Source organism: Onychostoma macrolepis, chromosome 09 (assembly GCF_012432095.1).
Source record: "Onychostoma macrolepis isolate SWU-2019 chromosome 09, ASM1243209v1, whole genome shotgun sequence".
In the NCBI taxonomy this organism is placed as follows: domain Eukaryota; kingdom Metazoa; phylum Chordata; class Actinopteri; order Cypriniformes; family Cyprinidae; genus Onychostoma; species Onychostoma macrolepis.
Window position 1 is genome coordinate 19151691 of NC_081163.1, and position 13831 is coordinate 19165521.

Below are 13831 nucleotides of genomic sequence, written 5' to 3' on the forward strand. Positions count from 1 at the left end.
AGTTGGTCCCCATTGACTTTTTTTTTTTTTTTTTCTCATACTATGGAAGTCAATAGGGACCAGCAACTGAAGTTGAACTTTCCCTCATTATCAGATGTGGCAGCACATTAATTGTGGTCCCTTTTATATCCAAAATGCATTAATTGATACTAGATGAATCACAACAATTTGTGTGTGCTTGCGGCTACCCATGCAAACATATATGATTATGTATGGCAAATGAAATGACCAGGATCCAGAACAGTGACCTTCAGCTCAGATAAAACATTGACACACTATTACATCTAAAGCAGAACCTAAATCATACACTAAAAGGCCTCAGTAGAGTCCTAAGATTACACTGTGTAAAGCAGCATCATTTTCATTAGTGCTGAGTGGTACTGCCACCCAACTCATCTCTCAGGCTGGCCTCAAGCCAATCTGATGCATAATTACTCTTTCATATTCATACTCTAATCCATATCCACCCTGAAAATCTCAGGCTGCTGAATACACTGTAATGTCACCAGAGGGGCTGTGAGAATGACCCTACTAGCTAGTCTCTCTCTTTTGCGTGCACACAAACACACACGCACACACACACACACACACACACACACACACACACACACGTCTGGTTTACTATCCTTGTGGGACTTTCCATAGGCAAATGGTTTTATAATGTACAAACCGTATATTCTATCACCCTACACCTAAACCTACCCCTCACAGAAAACTCTGCATTTTTACAATCTCAAAAAAAAAAAAAAAAAACTCATTATGTATGATTTATTAGCTTGTTTCCCCATGGTGGGACCACAATTTAGGTCCCCACAGTGACACGTTTCCCCATGTGTCAGTGTGTATTCAGGTTTAAGTCCCCACCTGGATAGAAAAACATGACACACACACACACTTATTCTCATTTGTTCTGGGAATCCTTATATCTTTTTTTTTTTTTTTTCTTGTTCTGTCAAGAATACTACAATTGTCTATCAGTAAATGGGTTTTGTAATGATAATTGTATTTTCTCCTTTCATTTTACCAGCTTGTTTACATATCGGCTCTTAATGGATTTCTTGAAGATGGTGTCAAAATTAAGTGAGTTTTTGTTTGTTTAATCATAAGGAAAAAGTCATAAGGAGTTTAAGTTTTATTCTAGCTTTTTTTCTTTTTCTTTCTTTTTAAAGAGTCATCCTTTTTGTTTTTAATTATCATTATTTTCCTTGAGGTCCATTTGTATTGTTAGTATAGTGTCATTATTCTGGCAAAAAGAATGTTTGTTTTGACAGCACTTTAAAAGTTAGTTAGTTTGGTTATTTATTTATTACAAGGCACATTTAAATTGAAAAATATATTAATAACAATATTGAGATTATTATTATTATTATTATTATTATTATTATTATTATAGTGGATTTTCTTTTTATTTGTTTATTTATTTATTTACAAGACATGCTTACATAATCATAATAATAGTAATAATACTGTAGTATTTTATTATGTTTGTTATATTTCTTTATTTATTTGTTCATTTATTGCAAGGCACATTCCGTGATATTACAGTAGAATACTTATTTATTTGACTTTTTTTCAAAACACGTTTTGATTAAAAAAAACTAAAACAACAACAACATGACAATAGTAGATAATATTATGTAATGCCCGACTTTGGAGGCTGTGTCCTGAAATGACTGTAAGACATTTAATCTGATTTACGCAGGGAGGTGGTTTACGTTGAAATTAGTCTGTCAGTTTTCACCAATTTTCACCTTTTATGATCGATTTGATTTATTTATTTGCAACATGATATCAACCTTGTCTCAGATTCAGTAATTCCACCCCGTATGAAAGTGTTTCTTTCTTGTTTCTTAGTTCCTGTGTGTATCGCTTGCCTTCCACCCTCTAGATCCACCGATGTAGTGCTCATAACAGCCAGAAACTACGCAAACCCTGACTAGTCATATCCTCTGATCTCGTCCACACCCTGAAGTTTCTCCTCTCAGACATCCTTTCTCGTCGCTGTTCCCAAAGGCAGGTCCAAACTGGTGCTATCAAAGAAAAGCCCACAACCGTACTGAATGTATCTTTGTGTTCCATAAAACCCAACAAGCACTGGTTCCAATCCAGCATCCTGTTGACGGCAGAGAATGTTTATTATTTTCTCCGCCTCACCCCGTGCACCTTCTCCCACACGTTTCCACTCGGGTGGACTGTGAGGACCACTTTTGCTCTCTCCATTTCGCCTCTCTAAAAGTACCCCAGACTGGGCTGTCTAACCGAATGCCTGTCCATCATTTCCAACAGGGTGTAAATCAGGGCGGACAGCTCTACTGTGTGGTGGCGCGTTGACAGATTTACGACATGTCCGCCTCACCGTGAACTCATGCTGTTTAAATCCCAGCCCTCACTTAAGCCACTAAAATGAAAGTTGGACGGACTTGGGCCTTTTTTGAGGAGGAAAGTATTAAAAGAACAAAATCTGTGTAATGTAGAGTACAGTAAAATATTGGGTTAAAGAGCTAATGTCATGAGTTAGCCATTAGCTTAATCAAATACTCCAAGTATTTAAATTGTTTCTTTGCAGGAAAACTGTACTTTATAAAACACATTGATTCATCTTTTTCTTATTTGCAAATGTAATGCTAATTTTACATATTCAGTGAATATGATATAAAGAAGACATAGCAGCCTAGATGTACTGTAGCACAGCCTATTTTGAAATTTAAGGATTTAAACTGTGTTTTCATCCAGTTTTGCACTGACAGGATACAAATGCACACTCCAGAGGATCTTAGCTGAATTCATTAAAATTTGGAAGGTTTGTGAAATTAAATATTTACTAGATATTCTTTGACTTAAATGTATATTTGCTCAGTGGCAGCACTATATGAGAAAGCTTTATAGTGTTTGCATTTATAATACTAATATGAACTTTTAATAATATAAAGGCAAACACTATAAAGCTTTTCTGTTTTAATATAACGTGTGCTTGCTTTGTTCAACAGTTCTGTCTAATAATTTATTTAAAAGACAAACTAATGAAGGTGGAAAATGGGAGCTTCTGTGCATCTGCACTGTCAAAATAAAAGTCCTGTTTCCAAAATTTATTTCCCAAGTGGAAAAACATATCAACCGATTCTGATAATTAAAAATGGCAAATATCTGCAGATGTACTGGTCAATGATTATTATACATTTCTGTGCACAACAGGTGGATTTTTGAAGAAATTCAAAATGATCATTCTTTTTAATATACTGAATGTGAATGAAAGGCTGTCAATGCTCTACATTATAGTAAGCTGCCATAAGAATTTCATAAAACTGGTCTGTATGACTTCATACAACTATATTCCAAGTAATTTGAAGTCATATCATAGCTTTGTGTGAGAAACCTATCCAGATCTACTTTAAAAATCTACTTTAGTTCTGTTCACGAAAGTAGCAGCAGTGCCCAGTGTGGTGTTCTTATATACGATGAAACTGAACGAGGAGAGAAGGTGTGTAAATATTGGCACAATCTTCTTTTACTTGACTTTTCTGATTTATTTTGCACCTATCTGCTGAATGCTGTAGATGTCCACTGTGGCTCTTTTCATTCTTATTTTATGGGGGTGTTTGTGAATGGTAGGTTGAGAACTGTGGTCTTAAACAGATTCATGTGATTCATTGTTGGGATTATAGCTGGTGGGGTTACTCAACTCCTCACTAAAATATATATTTTTAGGGATTTGTTTGACAACATGCGTCAGTGATAAATCTGTCACCTGAGGAATGAGTAAAGAATGTGGGCATTGTGCCATACCTCACGACGAGCTTTTATTTTTTGGAGTTACAGTAATGAAACTTGCATGTTTCCACAAGATGCAACAGAATCGGCTTTTAGAAAGTCATGCTACACTGTTATTTACTGTATATCACCCAGTGTAATACTGCAAATTCCCTTTACAGTAAACAACTGTAAAACCCTTTGCATCATGGGAATTTTCTGTGACGTCAGACCCCACATACAGAGACTTACTGTATTTTTTTTTAAATTGCTGTATACTACTGTAATGGTCTCTTTGGCTCCATTATACTGAGGTTGTTTTATTTTTCTCATTTCTTACATTTGGATTGCCACAATTTGCCCTACACCATGTCTACAATGCCGCAACAGCTTGGGACTGACTACACTGGACGTGTTACATCGCTTCTAATGATTGGAAAATCCGTTTGTACTTCGTGTCAGAAACAGCGCGAGCTCTTGGAGTAGATCTGTACATCAGAAATATACCGGAGCATCACATTACTGTCCGCATCCACTGTAGATAGTATATATAATGGGTTCTATATTGCTTTTTTATCGAGTCGCGCCGCTCCACTCGCGTACAAGGAAGACACGGATCCAGCGGGGCAGCGCCGCGGGTTTATCCCCGGGAAAAACCCGCGAGAGTGGGAGAGCTCCGGAGAACATTTGCGCTGTGTGTCGATGCACCTTACGAGAGAATAAGACCAGCAAGCAAGGTACAAATATATGTACGTTTGTGTCAGATTTTTGCACACCAGTTTAACCCATAGTAACATGACGGTAACAAACTTTACTACGGTAAACTGTGCTGTCGTTTCAAACTACTTTTGTCAGCTTATTGAATTAAGTTACCGAATTAAAATTGTTTTTAACGAGCAGCGCTTATCTTATATTAACATTAGGTTAACTAATGTGAAATTTAGTTCAGGTGTTAGTAGTTAATGTTGGCCAGTAGCCTGAGAAAATAAAATGGTATGTTAGCTAAGTTAAACAAGTTTTATGGCTAGCTGCCTTTCTAGTTTTAGAATTAGTTTATTATAATTTTTAATGGAATTTAAGATTTACTGCATTTTTTTGTATTTGTGTTTTAAAGGCAATTGCAATGAAGCATCAAGAAAGACATGAGCAGGCCAGCCACCCTGAGACTGATAATACATGGTAAGAGAACAACTATGGTTTTGAGAGATTTGTGTATTCTATATGGAGTTTGCCTTTTTAAAGTGTGCTATTTCTTCTACTTGTTTTTCAGAGAAGACATTTCTGTTAAAGTGGATGGTGAGCAAAGATGGTGGCCACGTTTTGGAGCAGCACCTGGGTTTTGCAGACGGCTATGTATTCTTTGGCTGCTTGTCTTTTTTTCTCCATTATGTTTCTGTTGCCTAAAGATTCTTTGTGAGGATGAATCCAGAGGACACAACATAATGCACTGCAAAACGTCCTAAGACAGGAGAAATGGTGAAGATGCACTGTTCCAGCATTGGAAGTCTGTATTTTTAAGTGTTATACATGCAATGTTTTAAATAAAGAATTTGATATTTTGTAATTATTGTGTCTGTTTTAATTGAATGGCAGTAGTACCTATGTAGAGTAAAAATAAAATGAATTCTATAGACCTTTTTCCTGAATAACCGATGAGCGGCGCCTTGATGGATTCTAACTTCCGTTTGGGTGCTCTCGTGTTCCGGTCTCCATAGAAATCCATTAAAACAGGGTAAAAAAAAAGATAGACTGAATTGAAACTTTTTCATATTTAACTACATATAAAAACGTGCGGAGGGATGCTGTGCTGTTGTTGGCAGCCACAGTAACGGCAGTAATCTAAGGAATTCCTTTAAAGTACTTGTTTTGCGTATCAGAAAATCCGTCTTGTCAGGCACTGTATATATGGCTTGCAGTGCTTAAGTTAAAATACTGAGTGTGAAATAATAATATATGTTAAAATAATGTTTGCTCTTATCATTCGGTGTACAAAATCCCATGAACTTCACCCCGATCGGGAGCTGTATGTGCACTCATCTGTTTTCAATGCAGCTAGCCTCGCGTCGCTTCATGTCATCTTCCCACTCATTGAACTATGACTGGTCCTTTACTGCAAAAAGACGGTCATTGCAACACTGTAAAGTAATGAAACAATGGCGCCACATGATTTTTTAAAATGACTTTCAGTTTCTCATTATATTATCGGCTCTGAAAATATGTAAATGTGACTAGAAACCGGAAATGTAAAGCACCGTTCTAATCAGGGGAGACTGAAAAGTTCAGAAAAAGGTCTATATAAAAATGATAAAATCTAATGAAATCTATATTAAAATGAATGAATTACAGTAGTATACTGATAAATCACATACTGTTTGCTACTGTATATCTTAATTACAGTAACTAACAGTTTTTACAAAGGTTTTAACAGTAACTGTAAAAACCCTTTGAAATGTCTAACAGTGTAGTGTTTTCCTATAAGGTGACAAAATTAACTTGTGACTGTCAGACTTCGTCTCAGCATCTTGTGTTTCCCCTCCTTTCGTGTCCTTATTTGGAGTTCCTGTTCCTGTCCTTGTTTGTCATGCTCATTAGTTAATTAGTCCCCAGCCCTGTGTCGTTAATTATCTAGTCTCCCCAGTGTTCTTAAGCCGTGTGTTTCCTTGTCTCAGTGTTTGGTCTTGTAGATTGTCGTAGTTGTGTGAATTGTCAATGTTAAGTTGTGTATAATCATTGTAAAGTCAAGTAATGTCAGTAGATTGTTGTAAATAGTCATTTTGTTCTGAACATGACATGACATGTCACAGTGACGCACAAAACAATATTTTAAAGATTTTTTTCAATGATTTTTGTACACACTGTACAACAAAAGGCAATGGTGTCCAAAAACAACATTTGACTACTTTTATGTTTTACAGAAGAAAGAAAGGCATGCCGGTTTGCTTATTGCAGTAGCCAGTTCTTTTCAATTGGAGTAATCACAGCATAATAGGGATTTACTGCAATGTTAAAGGTGGCATAAGCAATAAGCTTTAAGAGAGACAATGTGAAAAATAATTATCCTAATCTTTTGTCTTTGATGGCACCTCAGGTGAGACGGCGAGACAGAAAACCATGTGGCATGATTTCCATTCTAAATCACAAAAACCTCCTTCCATAGACAAGCTAAAACTGAAAATGTATTTCAAAACCTGTATTACTTCCTTTCTTTTGTCCATACAGTAAAAGTCAGTGGAGTCTAAAAAAAAAAAAAAACACTGGTCCTCACTGGCTTTAATTGTAAAGAAACAACAACAACAAAACATGTTACTTTTAGGGAGTGAACTATACCTTTAACTGGAAAAGAAAGCATAGTTTAATGTCCAATTGATTGCACACTTCACCTTGAAGCCAATATGCACTAATCTAAACCCCTGCAGTGTGAGTGAGAGGGACAAACAGAAAGATGGAGTTCTTTGTAAGAGTTCTTTTTAAGACACCTGGCTTAACCCAGATTTCTCCAGCAAAATGTGCATGAGATAAGAACCATTCCAACATTCCAGAACCCTCCTGTCATTTCCAAACACTGTGTGTCATTCCTCCTGTCTCCATGTGGTTTTGCTCAATGCTGGATCCCACACGGGATTTGCCAAAAAATCTTTGCTCTGAATTAAACATGAGTCTGTTTATTACTCATCATAGACAGCCAATAAAGATAAAGAAGTTCAAGAGAGGTCTGAGATGCTAGTAACCCCACTCCTACCTTTTTCTCAGAAACTCTATCTATCCAGGAATCCCGGTGTTTGCTGGAAGACATACCCCTGACTCCATCCAAAATGAAGCGGCTTCACCTGTATGTGAAAAGGTCACCTGACCACCCGTTGGCAAGTCAAGACAGATCCCGCTGCCACACCAGATGATAGACAGGTGTGTGTGTGTGAGTCAGCCAGGCTTGATTAATTAATATTAATTCATTTATTTCTGTCTATAGACGATGAGGATGATGATGGTGATGATGGCTGGATGTGCTTAATTAAATTAGGGAAGTTCAAAGAGAACTTGCTCGATTTTGGGGCGCTTATCAGTTTAGAGCAGATCAAAGCAGATTTTTTCCCGTTTCAGGAATTACTGATTGACAATGCGAACAATTAATGCAGGTAATTTGACAGGCACATTCAAAGAGCAATAGAGAGACACACAGAACCATTTCTATTGAATTCGCTCCATCTCGCACCTGGTGCCCTAAATTATGTGGAACCACGAAGGCCTACGATAAATTTGTTTTATTCGGTAATAATTGACACTTGATTCTTCACTCACTGACGGAGATTAAGTGGCTTTCTTTTTGTAAACACTTAAAGCGGTTTAAACCTGCAATTAAATGGGTTGGATTCAGGTCTCTGCGTAACGATCACAGTGGATAAAGATTAGCCCATTACTATTATGGTTAATCAACAGCTTACCTAGCAGGAGATTTTTTTTTTTTAAACCTTCTTAAGATCTGATTGGATATCTTTATTTAATATGAGATTAAAAATAACAGGAATAAAGCTTATCCTTGTAATTTTTTTATTTTTTTACTTCCAGCATTTACTTCTAAATTCTCCAGCTTGGTTACTGACTTTTACAGGGCCTTTTAGTAGATCATCATCAGATGTTTTATGATAAGGTGTACTCAGGAATTTTTCTTCATAAAAAGTTGTAGCTGTAAAAAAATGAATTACAAAAATTACTGGGAGCTCATTAAAGAGATGGTTCACCCCCAAATTATTCATTTATTCACCCTCATGTCATTCCTAAAATATATAACTTGCAAAATATGTTTGAAAAATATTTCTGTTTTATTCCCCCAATACAGTGAAAGTCAGTGGGGTCTAGTGTTGTTTTGAAAAAGGAAAAAAAAAAAAGAAACAAAAAAAACTTTACATATATCCTATTTTTTGTTCTATAGGAGAAAGTAAGTTGTACAAGTTTTGAATGATACAATGGTGAGAAAATGATTACAAATTTGTTATTTTTGCATAAACTATCCCTTTAAGTAAACCTCCGAAATGTGAAATTTAGTTGTACAGGTTAAATAGAGATTATATATCTCTTCGTGAATCTGTCTGTGTATCCAGTTTACCTCAATCCATGTCTTATTAGATTTCAATCTGGGTCTGATGTTTCCTTAAGATAACTAAAAGTCTTTTCCTTTGATAGTATACTAGCTTTCCTGGGCCTGAGGTGTGTATTCAGACAGGCAAAAATGAAAAGATCAGAGGCGACAGGTTTCGGTGCACAGCTTGTGTGAGTTAAAGAAGGATGTAAGCAATTTTCTGTTTTGTCAGGATAGCTATCTGCAGCTCACGCCTCCAATCTTCTGTAAGCAGCCACCTTAGAAGTGGTAAGTGGAGGGCTGCTTTAAAATCTTGGTGACCAGCTAGAGCATTTATTGATTCGATAGATGTTTACTCATGTCTACAGAGATGCATGTGCTTCTCATGTGTTAGTCACAGATATATTGTGATCGAATGAGAGACACATTATTGTGCATTCATGATAAAAGCTTTCAGGAGATGGAGAGAGGATGGTGTTGTTGTGGTATAATGAGTGATTTACAACAGATGCGCTAAGTACACCATCTCATCATTGGAATAACAATAACATTTAGCGATACGAGGTTGCTTTGAGGCTCCTATTCGATCTAGATTAGATCTGAGCTAATGGATGAAGCACAAGGCATAATGTTTATTTTGATTTTATTGGCTGCTTTAATACTTTCAGCCATAGAATAAATTGTAAAAAAAAAAAAAAAAAAAAAGGTGGAGTGCACCACTACCTTCACAAGACAGAATTAGATTGTTTTATTTTCTTTTTATATTTAAGGAAACATGTGTTTGTATTAATTATGCATATAATAATAATGCACTTTATTAAAGTGTTTTACTACCATTTGCCTTTAATACAGCTTCCAACCTTCTTAGAATAGATAGATACAACTTTTAAATAGTCTCCAGTTGAATGTTGTCTATCAAAGCATCTGTCAGTTGCTTTAAAGATGTTGGAGGAAATAATCTGCTTCTCACTCTTCTCTCCAAACTTGTCTAAAGTAGTTTAATAATATTCAAGTCAGGTGACTGAAATAGCCATGGGCAGATGTTGAAGTTCATCTTGGTGCTCCAGTTTTTATGATCGTACACTTTAACACCATCTTTTTTTTTTATTTTCTTTTTTTTCATTTAGCAATGGTGTCTGTGAGGAAAGCAATTGCTGCTCTTTCATGGATGTTGGTTTTGAGAAGTTCTCTGTTCAAACAGGGTCTTCAAGGTGAATATTGAAGTTTGCAGTCACTTTTGCTTCAGTAGTTCTGTGCTGTTTGGGCACAGTTCTTCTTACTGTTTGACTGTTCCTATAATTCACTTTGGGTGTCCTTTGCTGATAAAGTCTTGCCATGTGTGTACAGTCATAATCATAAAGACTGTAGTTCTTAAAATACAAAATAATTGACCGACCTCTGTATATTTTTATGCTATTCTGATTATTTCTGAAGCTCTTGTGTTGTTCTGCGTATGATCGAGTTTGTATGTGCGTGCATGTAATGTCCCCAAATCTTCTGCTCATCTTATCACGAGGAACATACAAACTCATACACAGTCAAAACCCTTGAACTGCACTAAAGCACACTGTGATCTGTGCTAGTTACACTGTGTAAGGTTATTTCTGGAGGGTACCAGATAACTGTCAGAAGAGGATGTTAATGCCATTCATTGTCATCTCTGTCACACCTGTGTGTGAAGAAACACTCGCCCACATACCAGTGTATTTATACACTCACTCTCAGAGTAAAAAGTGTGCATATTACTCTAGTAAAGTTCAGTTCAGAAAAGTATCAAGCAAGTTGTCTAGGCAGCGCTCAACTAAAAAACAGCTTTCATGCACTCTTGCTTGGTTTTCAACAAATATGAATAACTGAGCATATTCAATCATTGATATGCATGTGTGTATTTATTTATTTTAGATCAAATGTAGTAATAATAGCAATAATTAATAACAGTAACACAGTATGAATAAACTTTTTTTTATTATTTTTTTAGTAGTATGTAAGTGTTTGATTTAATACATTTGATACTGTTTTGGATCGTGCAATATAAAATTGGACAAAACCGATTGGGAAACGCTGGTTTAAGTTATTTGGGATTTGTAATGAAATGTCAGTTCTGACCTTAACCCAACTGACTTCAATTTAATTAGGCCTGACAGTCCAAAAATACGAATGAGCATACCTCATGCTTTCATGGTTAACCCCTCTTTTAGACAGTAGCACTCTCACACACTTACACACGCTGTTCTACACTAGTGGAAGGATTACTGGAGTGTGGGTGAGATGAGGTGATTTATTTTGGAGCACTCTTGGGTGTCAGTTTTGATTGAGAACCAGTGGAGGAGATCAGATGAGAGCAAGAGAGAAACCCCACAGTACAGACAGAGAGTTTTCATCATCTTCATACCCACATCCAAGTGTCTTTTTTTTTTTTTTTATCCTATAGTTCTGTAGTCATATAAACAGACATAATGCACACAAACACACACTGTACATACACATACATTTATACATATTTTAGAAGACTTTTGAAACCATGTGATGTTGTTTTTTGTTTTGTTTTTTAAATGCAGATGGATGGATGGATGGATAGATAGATAGATAGATAGATAGATAGATAGATAGATAGATAGATAGATAGATAGATAGATAGATAGATAGATAGATAGATAGATAGAGAATGATAACATGAGAAAAGTTCTGAGAAAACAAACCACAACGTTCCTAACCTGTTAGTTAGTTAGTCAAACAATTGACCACGCAGACAGGACTGTCTGACTCACAGTCTCACGCAGAGAGAGGAAACGAGTGTGTGACAGAAATATGTGACATACATTAGGTCTGTGGTTTTGTGACAGACCATAATGATGTGTCTTTCCCCCATACCAACAGAGACAGCGGGACTGGTTGACACTTCTACATAATAGGAGTAATTAACTGCTGATTACTGCAGAGAGTAAATATGTGCCACACACAGAGACGAGCAGATTTCACACAGTTTCATAAATACTATAGTCCCAAATTATGGCTTCATCCCTGTCCACAAACTGTCAATCCTAAATTGTCTGACACATTTAATTCTCTTCATTCCAGGTTATACTTCATTGAAATCTTTATGCTTAGGCAGCCTGGTAGATTTTTGAAGTATGCAAATATTATATTTCCCTTGTGCTATGGACTACATACATGTATAATATTGTTTGTCCACTCTTTATGCTTTTTATAGTAATTATTTGATATAATAACAATAATAATAAACATTTGAATGATATATTCTATTACTCTAGATGTTTGTAATAATTTATTTATTCTAGATGTTTATGTATATTTTAATTGTCCACTTTTTCATGTTAGCATTTTTTATAATAATAATTATATAATTATTATTATTAATAATACTAATAATAATGTGTATGTATGTATGTATGTATTATTGGTACATTGTATATACAATTATTATCATGAACTGAATAGGGAAATTTGGACATTTGTAATTTCATAAATTAATCACAGTAGCACATGGTACAAACACTGAGCCAAATATAGTATTGATGTTGGCTATATTATAAAGTGTTAATATTAACATATTTATTATAATAATACATTATAATATAAATTATATTATGATTTATATATTATTTTATATTGACTAAATATATACAGACATTTATATATCTTAAAAATGTACAGTTACAAGATTAGTTTTTTTTTATTTTTTATTTGCATTCTGTGTTATGCATTTTATTACCATGAAATTCATTTTAAGTAAAGGTATTCAGCTACGATGCTAACGCTTAAAGGCTTGTAGTATACATGAATGGAGTCTGTGGAATCTAGATGTGGTTTTATGACAGTTTATTTGTTCACTGGTACGGACTGTGTCTTACTGCATATCAGACTGATTAGTGTGTAACAGAATCATTCAAATTGAGACCCAGTATACAGCTTAATCATGCTTGTGAAAGGTTAGGGAGTAAGGGAGGGAAATTCCAGTCATTTTCAGTTACAGAAATTCTCTACTGATTGAAGAATCACAAAGTTTTCTGTCAACATCAAACTGTGGCCTTCTCCTCACTCTCTCCCTGTGCTGTCTCTAATCTCGTCCTTAATGTCTCTCAGTCGTTTAGTAAATATGGATGAAACAATGCAGCATTTGAAATTGATCCGCAGAGAGACTGGAGACAGGGACTGTTGGGTCGTAACGGCGCTAATTAAATCCAGCTAGTTGTCTGCGATTTTTAAGAGATGAATCCCCAAGTGTTGTCCAATTTTCCAGCGTTTGCGCATAACTCAGCACTCATAAATAATTTCGACACTTGAGCACTCGAGACTCCAAACAAATGACGATACTGGCACTTCTCTTCTGTGATTTTTGAGCAGTGACACAAATCAGCGGACTGAAAGCATTATGAGTGTCTCTGATCAAACATTACATGGCTGTCATGCACACAATGCTTGCGCATACTCATGCAATAAGCACAAAGTTGTCTTCCTTTCTTTTCGATTTACAGGAAGAGATGACTTCATGAGGAGTCAGGATTAGGAGTGTTGGCTTTGATATATGAAGTTTTCCAGTTGCTGTCATTGGTCATTCAAACTCATGCAGATTGCCAGAAACGGCACGACTCAAGGCAGCGTGGGATATTTTTTAATGCTTTATCTCAGCAGTGTGCCTACACAGTCGATAAAGGGATGCTTGCGGCGGTGGAACAGATAGAGAGAGAGAGAGAGAGAGAGAGAGAGAGTGAGAGGAGAGCATAAATGAATGAGCGCACAGTTGTGAAGGCCCTTAGTAATGGGTGATATATAACAGGGATAGTTTCCTTGGGGCGGTTTGTGGTCTCCAGGAATCAAAACCTCAGTCAGAGGAGCATCATCCGTGATAAAATTAGAATGTGTTGCCTAAACTCGCTCAGCTGCTTTGTATTTAAAGAAGGAGTTAGTGTACGCACAAGTAAGTCTTTATAGACTTACAAAAAATGAATAAAAATACTGTGGTGGCACCATAGTATCAGTTGTTAATAC

The 13831-nt window shown here is 35.9% G+C and overlaps 1 long non-coding RNA gene across 4 annotated transcripts in view; it reads left to right on the forward strand.

Moving 5' to 3' along the window:
• LOC131547484 (uncharacterized) overlaps positions 1-13831 on the forward strand; it is a 100206-nt gene that overhangs the window by 20554 nt on the left and 65821 nt on the right. For all 4 annotated transcript variants that reach the window (XR_009272953.1, XR_009272951.1, XR_009272950.1 and 1 more), the window contains one exon: positions 7498-7650. This is a non-coding gene — a long non-coding RNA (uncharacterized LOC131547484). The remainder of the gene's footprint in view (positions 1-7497; positions 7651-13831) is intronic.